Below are 26,257 nucleotides of genomic sequence, written 5' to 3'. Positions count from 1 at the left end.
TTATTTCCACTTGTGTTAATGATAAGTTAGAACTTAAGCATACTTAATGCTTAGCGTTAGCCTTATGCAAGTAATAAACAAAAAAAAACTTCCGTGTTTGTTGTCATGGTAACGTAGCACCGGGTTTGACAGATCACATGTCTCGGCTCGGATTGATACGAAATCAGCCGCTTTCAACACGAATAAAGCCAGCAAACAGTTGAGCAGCTCATTTTGAGTCGTTTTGGACATACCTTTTGTCACAGACGTCTGTAGATGCAGTTTTAAGACGTAAACACGGAAAACACGGCGTGTGTGACACTTCCGCGTAGGCGCGCGCACATGCCTCAGTCTCTAGTGTAAAAAGTGTAGCTCTGTGGCGTAACTACTGCGTTCAAAAGAGCGCTTTCTGGAGCGCCCCAAAGTCGCTATTTTCCTATGGAGAAAACCATGGTGACGTAGTCACTTTTGATTGTGATTTGATTGGCTAAAAATCCCCATTGATTTTCTATGAGGCTCTGGGGCGTTTCAAACCGCCCCACGGCTGCGTAGAAAAGTGACGCAGGCTGCGCCAGGCAGGCAAGTATACATCTATATCTATTTATAGGTTTTATATATGGATATATATGATTATTTTACACATTTACACTAATAAGAATATAAGATATTTTTGAAAAAATGATATTGTTTTTAGACACAAAAGAAATTGACGTAGTTGGCAGATTGACAGGGGGGCGGCGCCCCAGCGCCCTTAATGGACCAGCCGCTGCTGAGCAATTTATTCTATCAATTAACCTAATCTTTCAGACATCTACAGTACATCGTGAAATATGCATAATGTGTTTATTACAAATTATTACAATACATTGCCACAGGTCTTTTTTTTTTCTTTCAGTATTTTCTCTTGCCTTTTTATGTACCGCATTTTGAGCGCTTATATGTTCACAGCTTCTCTATATGTTATACGATACTGCATATGATATTTGAAAGGAAGAAAACCTAAAGCCACCCTCGCAGCAGTTGAAAAAAAATCTATGTAATGAATGTTGGGAGTGCAGCGCTAGGCCATACATCATCTTATTTCTCGTCTCACTCTCTGAATTCAAAACACTGTTACACGTCAGTATTATTTGTTAACACAAGGGGGAACCTGCTCAGCCGAGTTTCCATGTGAGCTGAAAGATTTAGTCAAACACCATTAGTCTCCAAACTCTACGTGCAACATATTTTTCCTGTGGCTGGGAGCTAGTGCTCTTTCATCTGGGAGGAGTAGCCATCTAAACAACATCTGGGCCGTGCTGGAAATCTCTGCCTCCCGCTAATATGGAGTTTGCAAACAATACACTTTCAAATTACTGTAAAATACACAGTCAAAACTAATGCAAGCTTTTATCTTGACAATGGGTCCATGCTTACAAAGATCCTCACTCCACACAGTTACTAGTTAAATTACAACTTGGGGTCAGTTTTAACACGCACAACCCGTTTAATATCTGTAGCCATGGAGACGGTCTGTCAGGGACATGTAAACAAGTTGAGAAGAGAGCTCAATGTACCTCATGCACTCTAGCAAAGAACAGAACTTTTCACAGTAATTGGGTTCATTTAGTTTGCGGTGTGATGTGGAAAGTGTGTTTTCTGATGTCTGTGTTTTGTCCCATAGGGTTCTGGTCTGTACACATTTGTAACAGATTGTAGTATTCGAACGGACAGTTTTAAAAGTAATTGTTTTTTTTATTTTTTTAACATAGGCTACCAAGTGAAGAGTAGCTCTTTTTCTGGTGGAGACATTTTGTTCAGTTTTTTGCCTCTCCTCCCCCCGGCACCTCAAATATTTAAAATGCCATTCATTTTAATGAAGCAGCAAACAAAGTCATTTTGTTGTTTGTAGACAATGCAAATACATGATTTTTGTTTATAGATATATAATGTAATACAAACATATAATGTGTTTATATTACACTTATCAACGAGTAGTAGCTGTCAATATCAAACTTCAACCTCCGCTTTATTTCTGTAGGATTTGTGGAACTTAGTGAAAGAAAATGTTCTTCAGTCGGTTGTGGCCTGCTATGATTTTGGTGCTGTATTGTCCAGAATAATTTTAGAAATGTTTATTACAAGGTTGTTAGCATGTAGGCTAATTTTGGCAATAATCACTAGTGATAACAATCTACTAAAACACTTCCAGAGGTGGTAATGTTTTCCAATGAGTCAGGTTGTTGGTCGCCATGACAGCTCTGAATTTTCATAGTGTGTAAAGTTTGGATGCTTGTGCTAACTGCCACATTGAAAATACATTACAGCTAACACATGGTCAAGTGAACAACCAAACAATGAGAAAGTGTGTGAAAATGTGAGAGTATGCGTGTTGAAAAGTGGAGACCCCTTTAATGGTCTGGAATGGATAAATCACTTTGATAATACATAATACTAAAATGTACAGTACAGTAGAAGCCACATGCTATACATTCCTTTGCCTTTTGCTCTGACTCTTTGTGATGTAGTGAGGGGGCAGATTACAGCATGACCCTGCTGGTTCATTTTCATTGTATTCTTCATTTTATGTGAGACTCTGCGCAAAGAGAACTTTGTGTTATTGATCTGGGAGAGTGCATGTGTCTTTATCAATATTGGAGACTTGTCCAGCATTTAAATTGCATGTATAGCTTCTAAACAAAGCACAGTGCAAATGTAGTACTGTGTGCGTTTCTCAGCTGTATTCTAGTTACAGGTAACCGGAGTGTTCTGTATATAAGTGCCCCCCTCTCTGCTCCCAGGATCAATTTAGAGGCCTGATTACCCCGCTGCATTATTCATTGTCAGTGGGAGTTGGTTCACTGTTTGAAGATACAGGGTATAATTTAAAAGGCGGAGAATGGAGGCCTGGTCTTGTCTTGGAGTGCAGCCTAAGGAGCATGTTGAAATGAAACCAGGCTTTTTGTAAACTGCCTGGCATTTATCAGCAGGACTGCTCTAATGGGGATGTGACAGGAAAAGGAGAGTCACATCGCACAGGACTTCACAAGAAGATTCATGGAGATGGAGAGCCGTGTAATGATTAGCCCTATCTCCAAATGAGGCCTCCAGTCATATTAGAAAAGGGAAATAGTGTTTGTTAATCTGTGTCCTATTTATCATGTTACACTAAAAGGCTGTATCGAAACTGCAAATGGTGTTGACCGTAGAGGATGAGAGATCAGTCAGATTAACTTGCGTTGGGCCAGTGTGTGCTAACAGCTGCGAGGTTGCAGGTTCACCGCGATGACGAATCGATTTGTGTTTCTGACATGACAACAACATGTGCACTATCTGTGAACACTGTGCGGATATGTAAGAGTTCTCCTGATCTTTTTAACTGGTGTGTTATTAGTATCGCATATTGAAATGTCATTTATTTCCAAATTGCAGATTACGTGGAAAAACAAGATTTTTTTAATTGTTAGAATTATTATTAGTATTATTATAAGCATTAGCTTTAGCATTTGTATTATTATTTATCTTCATTTGAGTACATTTTAATATTAATTTTAATAAATAGTCAAAAAGCTCTAACCAAGTTTACATTCTTTGCTCAGCCACTTTTTCCAGTGCAATATTTTGCATGATTTCCATAAATAGGGATGGCACGATATCAAATCCTGTGTTATTGTGTAATTATTGTGAGAAAAAACATCACGATATAACAGTTATTAACAATTATTGACACAACAAAACAAAAGTGAAATCCTACATTTTCCTACCTTTCCAATAGTATGAGACCAACTTTATGAAATCAAGGTGTGCTTTTTATTAGTACAGATGAATTAAAATGACCTTATTTTGATTCGTTTTTAGTTCTGACATTATATGTGGATGTACAATAGAACTGGATGCTTTTTGAGTTTTGATGTTTTAATTAGACTTCCCACTGTAGATTACTAAAGCAAAGTTTACATTAATTACTGGAGACAGGGCTCACCTCACATTCAGTGTGAAAACTCCTCCAGGCATTTAGCATTTGTGTAGCTCTCTAAAATGATTGTTGTGTTTAGAGCAGGAGTGAACATGGAGCCGAGTGCTGCAGCCGACACTCTTTAAGACCTGACTAAACACAAGTGGACATGTCCCTTAGGCCAGAGTGATCATGTAACACATGTGCTCCGTGCTATCACAATGTTTCACAGCATTCACTGTGCTCACAGTCAACAGCGCTTTCAGAGGATAAGGTCTGAGACAATGTATGACGCACATAAATATGTTTAGTTATAGGCCAGTGTATGCTGTAAAACATGGTAATGATACAATTAACAAACAATTCTAATACACATGACTCATGTACATTATTCTGCTTATCTCATCTTTTAAAGATTGCTCTTTAAGCTTTGTTTATCTATTTTATTTATTTAATGTTTATTATTACAGGTAGGCTGATTGAGAACCAATTCTCATTTACAACGATGACCTGGTCTGCAGCACAAGAACAGAGCAACACTGCATACAATACAACATTTTACAATACAAACCAATGCACAAGTTGCCTTGATGATTCTTATTCTTGTTATCATTTAGCTTTTTCTGCCTTTTTTTTTTGTGAGACAACAGCAATAATGTTGCCCTTCAAAACTGCTGTGTGGAGTGTCACCTTTGTCATTTTCCTCTACATTTGTCTCAGTGTTTTTCAACACGTTGTCTCCCCCCCTTTTTCCTACTCCCCAATCTAGAGTAATAAGAACATTGTGATACATATTTTTTTACTATACCACTTGACCTAATTTTGTTGTAGTCCTGATGCAGAGCTGGCTGCATGGTTTGATTAATCAAGTATATGTGTGAGTGTGTGTATATAACAGACCGCAGCTGTCCCATCGGTGAACTCCAGGCCCCATCTGTTCTACCATTCACCTCTTCATCCTCTTCTGCCTTGGCCACGTTTCTGTGCAGCGTTGCCCAGGGCGTTGTGATAAGTGCCCTTTTCAATGATCACATAGAAACCACCAGTAACGCATATCTATTTTCTACCAAAATTTCCTCCAGATTTTGGATCGACTTTTTCATCTTTTCTACATTGTCCTAAACATCACTGGACTCATTAGTAGAATGATAATGATTTCACAATTTAGATAAAGTATATTTAAAGGCTGTATTTGTATGTGTTTGAACAAAATGTATCACCCAAAACTGGCTCAAGAAGCCATATTTTCAATCAATGTTTTTAAATCCGCCTTCTACCATTGGCTTCCTTCACTGTAATTAAAACCAAGTCTCCGAAGCAATAAAGTTGCTATATCAACACAGTTGGTTGGTAGAGTGATCCAAGCCTCTACCAACTTTTCAAAAGCCAGCAGCTGTTTGCTAAATCATCTGTTGAGGAAACCATAGTGCCAAAAAGCCCACTTTAAGTACCCCATGTTAATGCCCCTCATATTTAACCGCCCCAGGAACAGATGCCAGCTTCTTTTTAATTAAGCAACCTCTTGAGCTTTGTTACTTCTCATTGAGCGTTAATGCTGCCTGCTCCACAAACCTGTAACTAGAAACGCTGAACATCCCATTTTCCACGTTGCTGAGCTGGTTCTAATGATCATTTGATAATGGGCAATAACTAAGTTCCGAAGCTGGAGAGCCAGTCGTTAACAGGTGTAGCTCCATGAGAAACTTTACTCCACCAAAGTTTTTATTGCAAGTTGTAATAAAGTAAGGGCAGTCGATAATCCACTTTTATACAGTGGATAAACACAAGTATGATCTAAAGTGTGGTGAGCAGTCAGTAGAAAGATATCTCAAATCTGCCTCAGGTGAACTCACTCACTGGTTATTATGTGGTGTTATTCTGCCACTTTGTTAGCGAAAGGCCAGAGGTCTAATTAAGTTGAGGCCTGGGTGGCTTTGGATCTGATTGTTTTGCCCGTAAGTAGCCACTTCTTTTAGACATTTGCTTGTAAGAAGATGGGGAAATATTTATTCATTAGGTTAAATTGTACTATTCAAGAGTTATGAATTGTCATCTGTTCAAGCCATAGTGCAACAACATGCGGGTAGTACAAGAGTAAATTAATAACATTAGACATTAAAGTCTTAATTTTATGAGATTAAAGTCAAAGCTTGAAAAAAATCAAAAAATCTTCACGAGAATAAACTCGCAATTTTGCAAGAATAAACTCATGATACTACAAAAATAAGCTTTTAACTCTATGAGAATAAAGTTATAGTCAAAATAAAAATGTAATTTTCCAGAGGCAAACATCGAATCTTCGCAAAGTGAAGCAGAGACACTTTCAGCCGGGGCCAGGACGCAATAGATGGCCTTTTTAAATATAATAAACAATCATTTCCCCGGTGCCGTGGCCCATGTCCTTCTGGTGTGAGGAACTCGGCTCCTGGGCACTGGGCTGGATACCGACACCGTGCTCAGAGCCACACCCACAGCGAGTCTCGGACAATTTTCACCAATAATCTGCTCCCTCAACTTCGGCCTCTTTACCATTCTTAACTGTACAAAGTCACTGTTCATAAGAGTTATTGTGTGCATAGGTTTTACAACACAGCACTACGGGCTTGTGGAGCCGTGCACACTCTGCAGCCAGTCCTCCAGACCCTGTACTGCGGGCCTGAGGACGGGTGGCTGTTGTGTATGTTCTGCAGCATTCAGGATCAGGGACTAAACAGTTTAAGCTCTGTGTATTGGAGTAACTTACAAAAGATTTGGAGACAAACACCCAGTGAGAGGATGCGCTTAGTCCTCTGTGCAGCAAGGTAAGAACTTCATTTGTCATCGTATTTGGCAAAACTAAGCCCTCTCACAGTTAGGGTACTCTGGTGTTGGGTGCACTTAACCTAACCCGTGTCCGTGGTTGGAGCTGCACTCATGCCATGGTTATGTATTCGCCCTATATGATTTGATCAGCTATAGTTTTCTCTCATTGTAGTTATCTGCCTGGGCTACATGGGTGTGTTAAGCTGTGGTTGTCAGTCTACTGTAAGCTAAGAGGTGGACCAGGTTGGCATGTATGTAAAACATCACTTTTAGACTGGGTCAAACACAATCCGAGCATTAATTAATTTTATAATTTTAATTCATTCAACATATAGCTCCAATAATGACTGAAATGAGTCTGTTTTACCCCTGCACAACACTGGTGTTACTGTAGTAGATGCTCAGACTGCAGACAGCTGTTTTGGTGTTCTGTGTGAATAAACAATATTATTAGGCCCGAGCGCCACAAGCTGGCGAGACGTGTGCACGAAATCGAGCGCGAAGCGCTCGCCCACTTCCAAACACTCACTAACGCACTCCTCCACTCATGCACGCCCCGTGCATACTAATTAGTAGTAGGAAATTGGAACATTACCGTTGTAAACGGGCGAAGCCCGTGCAAAAGTGCGCACTAAACGAGCACTTTACATTGAGATGACGACCGCGAAGCGGTCGTCATCCCCATATAAAGCACTCATTTGCGCTAAGTAGCTCACGAATACGTTCCCCATCTCTTGCATGTTCCGTGCACATAAGCATGTAATGCAAAAATTGAACATTATTACTGTATAGAGGGCCAAAAACACAAAGTGGGCGGAGCCCACTCAAAATTAACGAAAGTACCCGTCAGTGACCAGGGACCCACACCATGAGGTAGGAAAGCGCAAGCGCTTTCCGAAAATGTATAGTTTATGGTATTTGAAAAATGGGAAACATTGTTTTCGCATCGGAATATTCTTCTTCTTTCTTTCTTCTCGGGACCTATTTTTCACCCAGTGAACATTGACGAAAAGTCACAAAAATTTGCACACCTCTAAAAATCGTGCCTCTCTACATTCTGGCTATTTCCCTTTTCTAAAATAAAAAATTGGCGCCCCCAAATGTACCAAAAATGCATTGAGAGATTACCCCAAAAAAATCTGATCGTAGAATCATGAAATTTGGCGCAGAGGTAGATGGTGACAAGAGAAGTAAAAAGTATTACTACGGCAACGCCGTCCGCCCAACCAAATGTCGGCCATATTGGCTAAGCATGACTCGGGAGTTTTTCCAAATGTACTTTTATGAACTCCTCCCAGGGCGTAGGCCCTAAAAAGCTGAAATTTGGTGAAAATGCTACTGAGGAGTTGGACATCAAAAGTTATCAAATTACATTGATCCCTGTCACGGTCTCTGAGCGGCGAAGCCGCAAACTGTAGCTAGAATTTCAGAAATCTCCCGAATTTAACATTTCTGCCGTTTGCGCAGATAAAGTCCGAATTGCGTCAAATTAGAATCAGTTGTTAAACTCTTTGCCCTAAACCTACTTGAAGCGAAATAAATTAATTTGGCGCCACAGCGCCCCCTACAGATTTTATATGGAGGTTAAATGTTTTGCGAAATTATATGAAATTTGACACACAACTCAATTTTGGCATCTTCATCAAAAAAGTCAATGAGACCCATGTCATAATTGTTATGGTTTTGCCGTAGCGATGACCAAAACCTCCCATGTTATTCCAATGGGGAAATCACCAGAACATGTTTACACTTTAGACTTTCACAAACTCCTCTTAGGGCGTTAGACCTATTAACCTGAAATTTGGTGAGACTCATCTTCAGGGGTGGACCATCAAAAGGTATCCACATTTTTATTCAAAGAGTCACGGTGTCTGTGCGGCACATTTTGCCAATAATTCAAAATAAAATTGCTTTTTGAATGGTAAAACAAAGGGTGAAAGCGTCACAGATTCAGCAGTAGGCGTAATAAAAGGACAATTGGGGTGCGTTAGCGCCCCCTCCTCTTACGGCGTGGCGGCATCGTGGCGGCGGCGTGGCGAGGGCCGATCATTGCCGCTTGCGGCTATATTTATATATTATTATTATAAACATGAATACAATTGGTGCATGCCCCAAAAATGTATCACCACCAGGTGCCACTATGCTGTCCAGTGTAGACTGTTGTTTGACCGTTGGTCCAAGGGATGCCAAAAGGTTAGAATCGGTGCATAAAACTCTAGCTCCCAGTGCACCCGGCTCCTCAGGCCGCAGGGGCTGTAGTAAATGTTATCGCAATGAGCATGTTAGGACTTGATTGTGCGCGAAGTGTCCACGTAGAGAAACAAAGCAACAGAGGAATGGAGTAAGTGTGAATATCCCACCAAGGTTCCTCCACCTGTCTGCGGGTGGCTGTGGCACGGAGCACGGCCGGTGTCTGAGCCCCGAGGAGCGCTGAGGGTTGATCCAAATGTTTGTGAATCATGTGTAACAGGAGAGGTGCTGCTAAACTGCTGTTGTGATCTGTCTTGTTATCTGGGAGTTCTTGTAAAATCATGAGTTCTATAGTAATACGAGTTTATTCTCGTTAATGTTGGACTTTTTCTGGCTTTGACTGTAATCTTTGACTGTATGACCTTTTGTTGCTTGTAGTATTTATTTGTGTATTTATTGTTTGGATCGGCCCTTATACTCCATCATATAATTGCAATAATTCTGTGTATCATTGATAATCATTGATATGTGGGTGAAAAATAATCATTATAGCCCCAACTTTCCCTTACAACACAACCTCCTGCCAAATGCACTTGATCTCTAAGCAATATAAATTACCATTTTCTTTTTCAGCCATCAGGAATACTTTGTTTGTTTGTGTTACACTCAACAAAAACAACCTTTTAACAGTATTTAAAGAGAACATGTAGTGCCTTTATAACACCATGGTACACTGAGCTACTTGTGATAATACTGGTTCATCCCTTATTATTACCTGAGGAATGTTAATGTACATTCTTGAAGTACCGTATGCTGAATGTACTACACTTTTAATGCTGTACTGAGGTTTTTGTATTAATTCTCATTTCTTTGGCCTTTGGTGATTTCCTCTTGAGCCGACAATGAAATCTGTCACCTTTGTATGCAAATGTGGCCAGATAATGCTATTAATAGCTAGCTGCCCTTACCGGTGAGACACAAAGGCTTCTGTGCTGCCGTGATAACCCTGGAAACGGTGACTGCTACTCTGAGCTAGAAGATTAACATCCTTATAGGTTGGAAGGGTTAAATACACTTCTTTGCTTTGTGTAATGAAGTCGGAGAGTTTAAGAAAGACATGGATATGCCGGTAACACAGTCCTGCCCACAGTGCAGAAGCTATATAGCTGGCTTTATTTGCAGCACAAGCCTTCTTGTCCCAGGGGTCTTTGGTGTAGAGGGAGCGTATGTGCTCTTTCTGATCATTACTTGTACATAGCCCAAGCTGCACGAGAAAATCAGGTAGCTCGACTTCCAAGATGCCTTTGTGCTTCTTGTTTTCTCAGCCTTTACGAGAAGAAATCAATCTTTTCTGAAACTTTCTTCAGAGCACAGCAGACTGATAGAGAATTCCTAAATTGATGCAAGATGAAACTTTTAAGTCGCTGTGTCTTTATTGTCCTTGCACAACTGCCCTACTTGACACACACTGTTTTTTCATACAGCTGCCCACTAAGATCCTGGTCTGCAGCTGAAGATCACTAAGTAGCTGCCCTTAAGCTGTTGGGGTGAGAGAGAGGCTTATTCATTCACTGGAAATCTGGCCAGATTTGACTGTGGGTGAAATTTACGCCTGAACGCCAGTGACACTTTGTGTAGGCTCTTCTGGAGGTTCTGTGCTACATCTTTTTCTCTTCTTTGTAAATGGAAATTGCTTCTCTTTTGTGTGTAATGGTAGAAACAACCCACTATTCACCTGTGTGATACACAACGTAATAAATTAATGGAGTTAATAACTTGTTTGTCAAGCTCAGGTAAAGGTGATTGATTGAATGATTGAATGATTGAATGATTGAATGATTGAATGATTGAATGATTGAATGATTGACTGAATGAGTGAATTAGTGGACTCAGGTCTGAATTTTAACTGCTACATCAATTCAATTTTACCACCTAAAAAACATTGTCAAAACTTAAAATAGAATAGTGTTGAAACCAGACTTGGAGAGACTTGTCTCCAGTAGATTAGAACACTTTAACGGCCGCTCACTGGTCTCTCCAAACGAGCTGTAAAACAGCTGCAGTACATCCAGAACGCTGCTGCTCAGGTCCTGACTAGAACCAGGAAGTACCATCACATTAGTCCTGTTCTCAGGTCTCTGCACTGGCCCCTGTGGCTCAGAGAATAGACTTTAAAGCAGCTCTGCTTGTGTACAAGTCTCTCCATGGCCTAGCACCAAAGTACATCCCGGACATGTTAGTGCCATATGAACCATCTCGGATTCTGAGGACCTCAGGGACCGGCCTCCTGCTGGTGCTAGAGTCAGGACCAGACACGCTCCCGTTCTATGGGGTAAAAGTCGGGAATACCCTTGCAGAGGTCGTAAGACACACTCCCACCCTGTATTGTGGTTGTAATATTATTTTATCGCTGTAAATTGCATTTTGCATGAAATGTGCTCTACAAATAAAATTTGATTGATTGATTAATGAATTGATTGAATGATTGATTGATTGATTGATTGATTGATTAATAATGTGCTTCTGTTCTGTAGTTAGAAGGACAAACAAACATTATATTTACTGTATTATTCTATTTCCCATTCATGATCACAATTCATATTTTTCCTGTGGTGTAGACAATTGCATACCCAGTCTAGTTTTCATTAACTACATAAGATCTAAGGAGTACTCTAAAACAGGGATGTGCAAACTTTTTTTCAATGAGTGCCGCATTTTGAAACTTATACATAGCACAGGGCCACAAACAAGCCGGCAATGAAGTGAACCATTGGAAATGTTGCATTTGAAATAGTTTCGATGCACCTCCACACCTTTAATATTACTTGGAACATTCGTATTAGGTTGGTATAACATAAAGATGTTTGAATTTTTCTAATTTTACTGTAAAAAGTACTACTTTTTGTTGTTTGGGCCAACTTAGCAGGAAGCCTGAGGGCCAACAAAAATTGGTCAGAGGGCCAAATTTGGTCTCCGGGCCACAGTTTTGACACCCCTGCTCTAAAAGGAAGCAGTGTTGTGGTTGCCTTTACTCGCAATAACAAACACAATACTTTAAGTTAAAGATCCAAGACATAATTTCTTATGGATAGCCCACTCAAAGATGCTGCACTCTTACATAACACTGCAACATCATTATGGAGACAGGGAGGGAAAGGCAGAATCTATGTTTTTTAGCCACTGCAGCTGCAGAGGAGTCGGCTTGTCCACGCCATCTACTGGTGGACTGAGGAACAGAAGTTTAACCGCCACTAATGACCACTCGGGGGAGAAGGCAGGGGCCAGAGGAAACTAACAGCCCTTCTCAGGCCATGGATTTGTGGCTTTTGAACGCTACTGACACATATGATCCACCATTGGCCAGTGCCATTAGTCATGTGTGACAAATCCAGGCTCCTGGGCCCACAGTGCTTCTCTGCAGTGCTGCTTTTGTCGGTGCTGATGTGTAATTTGTCTACCTTCTCCATTCATCTGACCTTCCACTTGACAGGGCTTCATCTCAAAGACAGGTTTGTGTGCGCTCTGCTCCTGCTGACACACAAAAAGCAAGAAGTCTCTTAGTGTTGCCGCTATCCTAGGAGCATCCCTCTTGTCAAGTTGTTTTTCCAGGACCATCCCTGCAAAGAAACAATAAGCTGCACATGATGTCTTGAGTGGCAATGGCGTAGGAATTTAAACTAAGAACACATGGCGAAATGTGAGGCTATTATTTTGAATTTTAACTGTTGGAGATTGCAAATATTTCTAACCCAGCAATAATTATCCATATGCAGTAGAATGAGGCTGAAATTGTTATTTTACTCTTTGATTAATCTAGCCTAACGATTACGCTTTCACTTCATTGATTATTTGTTTTTGTCATGAACAGCCCATATTTTATTTTATTTTTTCAAATTCTACTCAAATAAAGCGAAAGTGAAGTTGCTTAAAACTCATGATCGAGTGTGTTTCAGACCAAATTGTTTTTTGGGTGTAATTCCCCCTGAGCCCTAAATACTCTTTACATAGCACATGGAGTATATGTGAGGTACAGATAACAATTATTTGACAATCATCCCAATAACTAATTAGTTGTGATGAATTGATTAAAGTGCATTTGAAGGTTTCTTATGTTTTTCTAATTAGGATTTTGCGTGTTGAGACAGGCCCTGGGGTTTATCATCGTTTTACATCAGCTAAGTTGCAATTTATCTAGAATTTTTTTTTAAAAGTGCTGTCATCAATAAGTGACATTCTGTACAAGCGGGAAACACCCATTTCTGACAGTTTAATCAATCATTCAACAACACAAGAAGAGTTATTGGGTAACATTATACATCAAATCCTAACTATTGTGCAACTTGTATGGATTCTGGCCCTTGTTTACACAGTTGCTAGGTAACAGTCCTGGAATTACCTCTGCTCATGTCCAGCTGGGAAGTAAAATTATAAATGTTACAAGAATTGTCAAACTGGCGGGGTGGCAACTTTTTAGTACAATCTTAAATATAATCATGTTAACTGCGTTTTAGTAAAATGTGTAGTCTCACCTTTCATACGCACTTTAAACAGTTTGAGCTCATATAAAGAATACATTTAATATACGTTATGCTGTTTATTGGCATCGTTTTAATGTGATTCTTCCTTGGTTCTTTGGTTGAGCTCAGAATCAGGCAATAAATCTAGTCAATTTTAAGTCGCAAAATCGCCCGGTTGTACTTTCATATAATTTCTCATCTTGGCACCTCTACATTATCATCTAAAAATGCCAGAAACACATACATACAAAGTGCTGACTCATCTGTTTTGTAAATGTGGGTGAAAATAATGAATTATGAAATGTAAGGCACAATTGAGGGAGGCGTGATCCATTGGTTAGGCATGAACGGCTTGAGAAATGACTGTTGCCTTGCTTTAATTGCACATATCGAAGTTTTTGCGCCTCACTGGCTTAAGTGTCCTGTTATTGGAGTTCATTTACTCTGTGCTCCCTATTTAAAATAACACAGTAGAAAAGAGAAGAGTATGTATTATTACTTTTTATATACACATTATTTGATGATTGTTTTTACTTTACTAAAAGGGTTGGTTAAACTGGATGGTTTTGTCTATGTGAAGTGTTTTTATGACATTTATCCGACGTGCAATTTTTGACCTTGAAGCATTCATTGACACTTTTATTGAAGCAGGATAATGCAGGGAAGCTGAAGTATATTCTTACATGCCCAAGTAATATAGTATAGTATTATTCTTTTTAAGTCAATGTAAAGTGTTATCGCAAATGACATGGACAAACAAGTTAATACGTGCTGAAATATCTCTCTGAAGGGAAGATGTAACTGTACTTAGTTGATTACAGGGGTTATGTTATATATGTTATAAGTTAATTATGTGTATATGTATATGTGCATTTACAATGTTCTCTCTTAATCTTCCAAAGATATGCATGTGTTAGACAAAACTGGCAACACTAAATGTGAGAGTGAATGTGTGTGTGTGTGTGTGTGTGTGTGTTTTTTGCCATTTTGATACGCATTATGTATATACTTTTGTTGTCATTGTCTTTGTTAATCATTAGGGATGGTTGTTGTTGTATTTTTGGCATCGTTGTTTTGTTGTTTTGTTTTATTCTGTTGTTGATCTCTTTTTTCCTTTTTCCCCCCTCGTCTTTGTTTGTTTGTTTGTTGAGTTTCAAATCCCAGTTCTATGAATCTTAATTAAAAATAATAATGATAATTGTATATTATACCCTAAGGTGTGAACTGTTCATGACCCTAATGAAACATCTAGTAGTGATGAGCATAAGAACAAGAAAACTGAAGAATCTACTTGGATGAGTGCTGAATGTATTCACTCTAAAAACGTTCTTTTGCTGTCTTGATAACTACAACAATCGTCAACAATATTACCGTCAACAATATTTTAACAATGCGTAAGAAATGTTCTCAAACGGGCCTGTAAATGTCCTGGCTGAGGCTCAAGTCAAGCACAAAACGTGATTAGACCCTTAATTTAACCGCAAAAGGGCAGAAATATCACTTTTTACCCATGATTTGGAGATTAAACTTGATGTTTCGGTCTCTTTTTTAGGTTTTTAGGATTTACTCTTTTTAATCATAGACAATATTCTAATTTAGCACAGCTACAAAAGAACAATTGCAATATTATCTGTGTTCCAATATTTCTCCCAGCCCTAGTGTTGCCTTTGTGCCAGTTACAGTCTCTCCATTGAGCTGCTGAATTCAAATTGCCTGGATCTCATCAGCCTATTCCCTTTACTCTGTCTTTTCATTTGCTGCCAATAACCCATCAAAACATTATTAACATTACAGGTTTTGTGTGGTACTGTGTCTTGGTTTCTAATTTCCTACGTCTCTACTTTGCTGGAATACTTCCTCTGCGAGCACCACTTGTATGGAAGTGGACCTCACCTATTAATGCCGCTCTGAAAGTAATCTTTGATATTCGTAACTTATTAAAACTAATTGAACTAGGGCTTTTATCTTTGATATAAGAAGACTCTTGTTATCTTCTTAAAGAAAATAGCTTTGAAGTTCTGTTTCTTTTTTTCACAAGCACAAAGGCACGCTGGTATTTTATTAAGGCACGAGATACTGCACAATGCTGTTAAAGACTGCTCCGTGAAAACTTTAATGGAATATAAAGGTACATGACTGCAAATTTGAAAAGTACAACAATATTTTTAAAGGACCACGACCTGAACTTTGTCTAATTATTGTTGTGTAATTATATTTTTTGTTTTTAGAGGTCAAATTTTTGACTGCGATAAATGCTGAAATTGAAATGATGTGCATGAGCTTGGACACTCGCCCTGATTCAAACAGCATACAGATCTTTTCACAATGATTTTAACACAATTTTGTTACCATATTTTCTGGACTATAAGTCGCACCTTTTTTCATAGTTTTGGCCGAGGTGCGACTTACACTTATACTTATATACTTATACTCCGGAGCGACTTATATGAGATATTATTTGTTATTTTCACACTTGCAACAGCATTTCATACTCCAGTGCAATTTATATATATATTTTTCCTCTCTATTATGCATTTTTTGGCTGGTGCGACTTATACTCCAGTGCGACTTACAATCTGGAAAATACGGTAAAAAAAATTGTCTCCAAGTTTAGCCAACTATCAACAACAGCATAATTCTACTTTGATGTGCTCAAATACTACGCAATAGAAAACATTGGATATTGAATTTCTAAAAGCTGAGCACGTAGCTTTGTTTGGGCCCATGCAGCGGTCCGGAGAAGTCAATACAAACAGGGTTGACAGAGCGCACATCACTGTAATAAGTAAACACATAGCAGCCCCATATGATTTATTGCTGGGCCGTGATGACATTTTGTGTTGTGTTATTGGGACAAAGAAGACCAGCCATAGGAGACAAACCGTGCATTCTCATTCTTGTGTTTCGTGCTGATGAAAGGCCGGCGTGCTTATCTCAGTAGAGGAGGAGAATCCAGCCCTTCTGCTTTGGCTGGGAGGGTTTGAAAGGTAGTGGTAAATGGGGATGTGGGGGTTGCAGTACGATAAAGGCCCAATAGTCGCACCATGACAAGAATAATAAGTCCTTCCTTGTCATTACACTTTTGGAATGTAGACCTATTTTCTTTAAAGGATCTCCACCTTCAGCTGAGGACACAATAGAGACAAAATAATACCAATTGGATTTAACTGTGGTTTGTATATACTGTTAAATTACTTCCTAACTATGACACTTTATTTTGTTTGTTTGAATGTTTACTTTAGTGTGTTTGCCACCCGACAATTATACATTTTATTTTACTGCAGATATTCTAATTAAAGAGCCTGTATCCAAGTACAGGACCTGTACGTCTCCTGGGGACGTACAGGCCCTGCAGAGATGGAAGTCTGCAGTCGATCACCTTCAGCACAATGTGCTGTAGTCTCTGTTTGTTCAATGATGGCTGTGTAAAACTGCACCATCATCTCCGCTGGCAGCTTAGCTTTCCTCTGCTGGGGCTTCCTGATGAGGGGAGCTGATGGTGGGCTCACACTTGAGATCCTTGGAAAGAAAGTCTAAAGGTCCGTGCACACACGACACGGCAGGCTGTTGTATTTGCCTCAGAGTGGAGCGCAGGGTGGAGGGGAAACGGCAAGGACCCAGAGCTGCTATGCACAATCTGGGGGGTTAGCAAGTTGTTGTGATGAGCATCAATGTTTGCCACTTCCAAGAAATAATTAATGACCAAGAGAAGGAATCTTCTTGGAGTCAGCTCTGTCTGACCTGTTCACAAATGAAGCCCTGTTCTTTTGGGCAACAGATCTTTCTGACTCTGTGATTGAATGAGCTTAAGTGGCTCTCCTTACGCGTTCAGTTAAATCCAACTGCCGTGCAAGCGGCAGCTCCTTGCAAAGCTATCAATCCTGCGCTCTCCCTGGTGGTACAACAATGCACTCTTACACTGGCAACCACTCACACATGAATGGGATTTAGAGCTCACTGCTTCCTGTGTGCACAAGCCTTTAACCAAAATCAGTACAACCTGTGATGACTGCATCTCATAAGTAGGCTGGTTGTTGTTAGAAGTGGCATGGTGCCTTTTTGCCTTTTGTAAGTTGTGAAACATGCTATAAGCTTTTTTGAATTTTAATGTGAGGACTGAGTTTCAACCACTGCTAACAATGTGAAACTATGGTAATTTAAAGAATGCATAAGACATACTATAGTTTTGTTTTTGTTTTTTGCAGCAATAATAATCCTCCTGTTACTTTTGGTTCGTCAGCCTCTTGTTTTGCATTATTTTCAGTACAATTTGTATGTTATACAGATTACACATTTTACATTTTGCTTTTTGTCATTTCTTTATACATTTTTATACCTTTCTACATTCTTGCAGTACTACTTTTGCCCTTTGCTATTAACATAAAGTAATGTTGTACCTTTCTGCAGTTATTACATTTTTCACAGTTGTAAGACCTTCTGTTTTGTTGCTGTTTTTGTCGTACTATAAGCAAGGAAAACTTAAAGGCGGTATGGATGATTTTTCGGCGATTTGAGAACGCAGGCGGAAGTGCGCATGCGCACTCCCCGTGCGGACTGATACAACACACACGTGCGTTTGTTTATTAGCGCAACGGAGCGCATCGCATCGCTCGTCTCCCGTAGATTTCTGTCCACTTCTGCGTCAGCTCGAACTGTCTTTCCCCGTCTTCATTTTGCCCCGTACACTGAGGGAACTATATTATGATAGATCCATGCGCTTGGGCATGGATCACGTGGGGACGAGTCTGACACGGCTGCAGGTGAGCGGTAGGTGCGTTTTATGATTGATACGTGGCAGGACAAATGATTCATCCACGCCACGGGGAAATATGATAAAAAAATTGCTGAAAAAAATTGTCCATACCACCTTTAAGCAGAACTACCTTTAAATTAAAATCCCTTTAAAGCATTTGATGCATTTTAATACAATATCATGTTTATGTCACACACTTCCTGTGATATTACATCTGCTAGACTCACTACTCATACACTGTGTAGTTCAAGTAGTAGTATATTATATTATATCATATTACTTTCAAAATAAAATCACAATTGTATAACAATCTTATATTGAGGGGAATATTAGTTACATACATAGATCCCTCCATACATACATTTTGTCAGTGAGGACAAAAATATATTTTTTAATTTATTCAACGCATAAATAGGCCTTAATGGTAGTGCTCATAATTGCATTCATTGTATTTTTTGTTCTGGGCCAGGATAGAATTTTTGCCTCTAGATGCCTATAAAACCATAAGCCTGTAATCACGTGTGTCCAGCGGCCAATGGCTCCACACCGGAAAATGGTCCAGGGCCATGTTCTGTGTCCAGGTCATCCTCTGTACCAGGAGCGTGTAGCTCCATGGTCTTACCTGGTGTGATGGTAGAGAATCTACCAGGTACAGGTCCAAACCTCAGTGGGACACTGGGTACTAATGCTACAACTAGTGCGGGGGAAAATGCCTTGATTATTGTAACACCAGTTAATGCCCACTGTGAGATGCACTGTTTCCTAAACTAGTCAAGTGCGATGCTTACTAAGAAATAACTCATGATGTGGTCCCTCATGATAATCAAAATTAAAAGAAGGTTTTTTTTTTTTTTTTTTAAATAAGGGACACATTTGGTAGATAGTCTAGAAGAGTCTCACTAAAGGTTCCTCAGTACCTCCAGTCTGAGGGCTCATGCTGCAGTCACTGCTGCCTCTGAGGCTCAGATCTGATCAAATTCAGCTCTAACTCCTCCTAACTCCTGACCTTCCCCCACCTGCTGCATCTGATTTTTCAAAAAGCCTCTCCAGTCATACAAGTTATAAAGAACAGTGACTGAATAATGCTACACAAAGCATTTATTTTCTAAACTAGTTGTGGTTCTAATACACTCACAAAAATCTGCTCCTCCCAAGAGCTGTTCCTTTTTAGAGCTGTAATAAATAGGGATGTTTACAATGGAATAATAAAAAAGAGCAGCTCAAGCTTATACCCCTTATAATATAGATCTTCTCCCATCTCTGTATAGGATCTTGACCCCAACAGGATGGAGGATTTATGACAGGCTCTCGAAGGAAAACAAATTTGCTATTATCAAAGGACACTTTATAACCGCATTATACAAAAATAGCAAATGTGCATGTGAATCATAAGGCACATCGTTTTAATAACATTTTATTGTTTTGGCTGTACCATCTGCCACGTTCTGTGAATATATTTAGACTTTTTGATTTGGTTTGACTTAAATCTAGTCTTTACAACTTGCACTGATTTGACTGCCAATATGAACTTGCCTACAATGTAATCATGAGGAAACGCCTTGCAAGTGTTTCGACCTGCCCCTCTTAATCCAAAATGCCAGAACAGTAAATCGTGCCGCCCACAGCAAATATCCCTGTTGTTTTTTGGCTTGGCCTGTACAAGTGGGTTTGCACAACTCTCCTTCCTTCGCTTAAGCACTTGGCATTGACCCCACATAGCAGTGTGCATTACAGGAATACAGCACCATTCCAATGGGCCCTGGCAGCGTGTGTTTGTGAAATATTTATTACACATTCCACAATGAGGAACATTTCCTGAGCGGCAGAAGTGCTTTTGAGCAAGGCAGAGTTGCTCCCAGATGTTTTGATAAAGGATTGTGTAGCAGTTGTTATTGTAAAAGAGCAAGAGTACGTGTTCTCACTGTACTCTTCAGGGACTAATAAAAGCAACACAGTGTATTTATGTATTGGTACTTTTAAAAAGACTGCTAAATGTTGAAGTATCAGTGTTTAAAATTTCCATGAAGAGATTCGTCAACACCCAGATGTAGTTTGGGGATAAATGCTTTATCTGTTAAGGTTCAATCTGGTCTGAAAAAGCATCTCTAAATTATTAGAAGACCAAATGAACATCATAGGACAAAATCTATTTACATTTTAAGATAATTTGCAGTGATAATTAATATTCTTTTGAATGATTTAATGTTGTCTAGTCGTAGGTGGAGTATGTGGAATTTCTAATTATTTTTGAATCTAACTAAGACACAGTTATAAGTACAAGAATTTAATGAAAAATATAAACATTTCCAACAAAATTCATCAAATTCATGCCATTATAAAATCCCTTTCATAACACCGCCATCACCCTCTTGGTACGTATAGTTGCTCTGGTGTGGAATTTTCAAGCCGTTAGCTAGTAATCAGTAGGGAAAGCTTGAGCTCCAAATGAATAATGATATCTGGTGGAGAAGGCTGGTTCTCATTTTAGAAACACAGCTACTCGGACAAGATAAGAGGGAAGAAAATAGTTGTTTCACTTTTCTCTTATCAGTGAGAACTGCATAATGTAATCTGACTCAACAGCGTATCAGATCAATCACTCTGTCTGCCGAGGAGGAGAGCAAAGGGATCCGAGAGTTGGCTAATTAAAAATAATCTACAAACAAAAGGGAACGCTTTAACAGGTCATATACAAGGCATGTTGACAGATCATTGTCTGTTCAGAAACTTAAGTTTTGAGTATTGGAGCTCTATTGGTTAAAATGAGAAGAAAACAAATACTATGCATATTTTAAACACTGTGACTTGTACAGTGTGACCACTTGCTTGAAACTGAATGTTATTTTACTCCTAAAAATATAAATTTAAGGAAGATTATTTTTGATTGATCAGCATAAATTGCTTTGCAACAATAATATATCTTATGTTTTCAGACCTAATGAATCAGCATCAAAATAGAAAATAAAACACTTAATCAGCCAATGGTCTTCTTACCAAAGCACACAACAACAACAAATGTTTGAGTAATCAGCAAGAGTTATAATGGGTTGACGTGGTTCTGACAAGACAGGTTGAACAGCATGCTAATGGAATCATAACACCAGCTCACCTTTCAGGGCTAATTCACTCCACATACCCATAAATCCATCCACCGCTCACTGCATTATTCCTCACATTATTGTGCATGCAGCGGCATGAGGCTGCTTTATGTCTCTGTTTACAGAGGCAGGACGACTTTGTCTCCTTGTACAATGTCAGTAACATGAGAGGCTGAGGAGGGGAGAGCTCTGTGTGGACAATGGTCAGCACAAGCACACAGATGTTGTTATGGTCAATATGAATACATTTATTTTGATTTTCCAACAACATGTATTGTTTTCCTGAGTTTCTGCAAAAAACTGTTTTCGGAGGAGCTCAAGTCAAGACACGGTTTCTGTTGGAAATTCTTCCTATTACAATATTGTAAACCTTTTTTAGATTTAGAGAAGTCAAGATTGAGCTGAACACCATTCATGATATCATGAAGACTAAGATATTCCTTTATTGTCCCACATGGGGAAATTTCATTGGTGCAACGCAGGTAGATACAGAGGTAGATACAGAAGAACAGATCACTTATAGGAAGTATGAAAAACACTTTCAGTAGAAGATCTCCTATAAATAAATAAAAACTCCCATAGACAAATAAATAAATAAATAAATACCATTGCATGTGATCCCGACAGTAATTGCACATGAATATGTGTCACGACAGCACATAGATTGCACATGAATTTCACAGTAATTGCACATGAATTCCAACAGCAATTGCACATATGACAGAATTGCACATCAGTATTAGGTTAGGTCAGTATTGCGAGTGTTCAGTACTAACAGTTTTTGTTATAAAGTCTGACAGCAGCAGGAAGGAAAGACCTACGGAACCTTTCCTTCACACATCGAGGGTGGATCAGTCTCTCACTGAAGCTGCTCTCCAGAGCGGAGAGAGTGTCCTGCAGGGGGTGACACTCATGGTCCAGCATAGATGTGAATCTAGCCAGGACCCTCCTGTCCCCCACCTCCTGCACCGAGTCCAGAGCACAGCCCAGGACGGAGCTGGACTTCTTGATGACTCTGTCCAGCCTCTTCCTCTCCCTCTCTGTGATGCTGCTGCTCCAGCAGGCCACACCATACAGGAGGGCCGATGCCACCACAGAGTCGTAGAAGGTCTTCAGGAGTGGCCCTATCACTCCAAAAGACCTGAGTCTCCTCAGGAGGTAGAGCCGACTCTGGCTCTTCCTGTACAGTGCGTCTGTGTTATGAGTCCAGTCCAGTTTGTGGTTCAGATGAACACCCAGGTACTTGTATGAGTCCACTCTCTCAATGTCCCGTCCCTGGATGTTCACTGGTGATGGGGCAGTGGGGTGGCGTCTGCGGAAATCCACCACCATCTCCTTGGTCTTCCCCGCGTTGATGAGGAGGTGGTTCCGCTGACACCAGTCCACAAAGTCCTGCGCCAGTCCTCTGTACTCCGCGTCATCGTCGTCCGTGATGAGTCCGATGATGGCAGAGTCGTCAGAGAACTTCTGCAGGACACAGCTGTCCGTGTCATGTCTGAAGTCTGCAGTGTAAAGGGTGAAGAGAAAGGGCGCGAGGACAGTGCCCTGGGGCGCCCTCACACTGCAGGTCGAGTGTCAGACACACAGTTCCGGGTTCTCACAAACTGGGGTCGGTCTGTGAGGTAGTCCAGGATCCACTCTGCCAGGTCAAACTCCACACCAGCCGTCTCCAGCTTGTCCCTCAGGAGCAGCGGCTGGATGGTGTTGAAGGCGCTGGAAAGATCGAAGAACAGAATCCTCACAGAGCTGCCAGGCTTTTCCAGGTGAGAGAGAGAGCGGTGCAGCAGGGAGATGACGGCGTCCTCCACTCCGATGCCAGACCGATATGCAAACTGCAGCGGGTCCATGGCTGAGCTCACGGTGGAGCGGAGGTGGTCCAGGACCAGCCGCTCCAGTGTCTTCATCAGGTGGGACGTGAGAGCCACTGGCCTGAAGCTGTTGAGGTCTTTGGGGCGCGGTGTCTTAGGCACAGGTACCAGACAGGAGGTCTTCCAGACCTGTGGTACCACCCTCAGCTTCAGGCTCATGTTGAAGACATGCTCCATAACTCCACACAGTTCATCTGCGCAGGACTTAAGGAGCCTGGGGCTGATGCCATCAGGTCCTGCTGCCTTCCTCACTTTAATCCTCTTCAGCTCACTCCTCACCTGTGCTGCTGTGACAGTCAGTGGTTGGCAGGGGGACCGTGTGCTGGGGGGATGGGTGAGTCCAGGCGAAGTGGGGAGCTGATGGTCCGGGGTGGAGAAATGAAGAGGAACAAAACAGCACATAACATATGCACACCACATGTTAAGTTGTGGTGTGCATATGTTATGCACACCACAACTTAACATGTGGTTAAGTTAAATAAAATAAATAAATAAATAAAACTATACAACGCTATACAGCGTTGTATAGTTTTATTTTAAAGGCAGCTATGGTCCTTTAAGAGTTATTTTCAAGTTACTGTTTCTAGAGAAACAATGGATTCTCCTCTTACGTAGGTCTTGTTTGTTTTACTGCCTAATAGCGCAACTCTTCTCACTCTGTAGTGAATACGGTACATGTGCATTTCATGACCACAGACGAGCAGCAGTCGTTTACTATGCCAGTCACTTCCTTCTATATTCACATCCCTCTGAGACCTCATTGATATTCCAAAGAAGAGTCAAAGCTGTGTCTCAGGCTCACCTTAGTCATTAGTGAGCCCCACAGGGCTGTTTCCATTATAATCTCAGATTTAGATTGTATGTTGCCCCAGTGTCCTTCCCTCGAGGTTGGGTCAAGATGCACAAAAGGCCACGCTCCTAAGACATCCAAGCTGGAATTAGCCCCTGCCTGTGTAGTTTGCATGTGCAATGAGGGTGATGGGTCATGCTCCAGCACTTTAACAGGCCAATCAGAAGGACAGATTAATGCTACCATGTGTTCAGTCAGTATATAATAAAGACTAAATGCTAGGACATTTTTATTGGGACGGGAAGACAGTCGTACCTTTTCTGGTCCAACCTTGTCTATGTAGGGAACGTGAGAAGAATAACTACTACACTACCCAGAAACTCTGGGTAAAACATATTTTAAGATTTTTGGAAACTTTGTTCTCTGTACATCAGCAATATTGCACCAGCAAATCAACACACAACATTCCCCACAGGAGAATTTGGGCTACAAACCTGGCTGTTGCTTGGACTACTAGGAGGGTTAAGCATTCAGAACAATATCAATATCAATCAAAGTCAATCACAACAGGAGGCTTGTGTGTGCTGTCATTGGAGTGCCTCTTGCTTGAGTCTACCTCAAAATAAAGATTTTAGTCCAATGGATGCCCTCATAAAATAAATATAAACTTTTGTATTGCCCTTTTAAAGAAGGAAAATGGAAAGGAAATTCCAGGTTTTCCCAGAGATATAGTGTGCATTGTGTGCTACATAGTACACACTTCGTGATATAGCTTGCCTGAGTCAATCATCAATCACTATCATGCTCCTTCTTGTGCCACAGGGAGGTCTGCTTTGCCAGATGTACCTTGTAGTACAATTATCTACCCTCCTTCTATAATCTGTACTGAAGAATTTACACTCCATTTGGTCCATGGGGTCCACCTACAGAACACCTCATTCCAATGCATGGTGCAGTATGGGTAACTGGTATAATGGCTCTGCTTCTAAAGACTCCTCATGAAAATCCATTCGCTTTTACACTTGAAGAAATACATACAGAAGAGACTGAAATGCTTGGAAACTGGTTGGAGCCAAGACCCATAATGCAGATGCTATTCCCTGGAATACTTCAACCTACAACAAAGTCATGTCATTAAGTTTAAGTTAAATAAACATTGTAACTTTAATTAAAAAAGGTAGACGAATGCCCCCCTTAAAAAAAAAATCTAATTCATGAAATGTAAACTATACAATGTGGGCATTTTTGCACTTTGCGCAGGTTAAACTTAACATGTGGTGTCAAATCAAATCAAATCAATTATTTTTGTAAGGCCCAAAATCACAACAACAGTTGCCTCTGAGGGCCACAGGGAGAAATGAATCAACAATGTCTGTGGTGGCGATGAAGTCAGACAATGTCTGTGGTGGCGAGGGACGATGTCCCAGGGTCCTCTGTCCTTAGACTCTCCTTCTCGGCCAGGAAAAACTACAAAATGGTGTGCATATGTTATGTGCTGTTTGAATCGTAAGCTGTCTGGAATGAGCTCAAATACCATCCAATTTCATCATCATTAGACAGATGAAGATGATATAATGTGCCGTGTCATTTATATGGAAAGCTCAATAACTGTATCACAATTCAGAAGAAAGCATGGCTCTAGACATACAGTGCAAGATATTTTAGATTAGTTCCAGTTTGGTAGTTCTACTTCCATTTGCGCTCTCAGTAAATGATCAATATCAAATGTATAAACAGGTGGTGTGTTTCTACATTTCAATGGGCTGTACATTTACATTGTACATTTTCATAATTGCAAAATTGTCTTATCTAAATCCACTAGAGTTCTGTTGAAGATAGACAGCATGTAAGAACAACTGGGGAGCTTGTATTGATAAATATTGACAGTGAAGATAAAAGAGGCTCTAAGTGTATGAGCGGGCGTATCTTTGATTCACTGCTGGTAAAGGTTGCTCTCAGCATGACACCCTCTCTCTTTGGGCTTTTCTCCCATGACGCATAGTCACATCAATGCGTTCTTTCACCCAACTTCACAGACTGCACTCTGTTTCTTTGCCGACAGAAGACGTACAGCGGCTGCACAAAAACAGCCCCTTACCTCACACTTAACACTGATCCATAGTAGAATGCTTCATTGACTGACTTTGAGGGCTGTTTAATGCTCTGCCACCTTCAAGGGAGACATTTTTGTTCCAAAGCAATGAGCCTCATGGTATGTAACAAAGAAGAATACATGATCAGCATAAAATATTGCGCAAACATTATGAAAGCAGAGCACCCCCAACCTATTTTATATACTTTAATTTCACATTTAAAATGTATTACA

This window comes from Eucyclogobius newberryi, unplaced genomic scaffold (assembly GCF_026437365.1).
Source record: "Eucyclogobius newberryi isolate DKJ021-1_F unplaced genomic scaffold, fEucNew1.0.hap1 SCAF_5, whole genome shotgun sequence".
Lineage (NCBI taxonomy): Eukaryota > Metazoa > Chordata > Actinopteri > Gobiiformes > Gobiidae > Eucyclogobius > Eucyclogobius newberryi.
Note: the sequence above shows the minus strand (reverse complement) of the source record.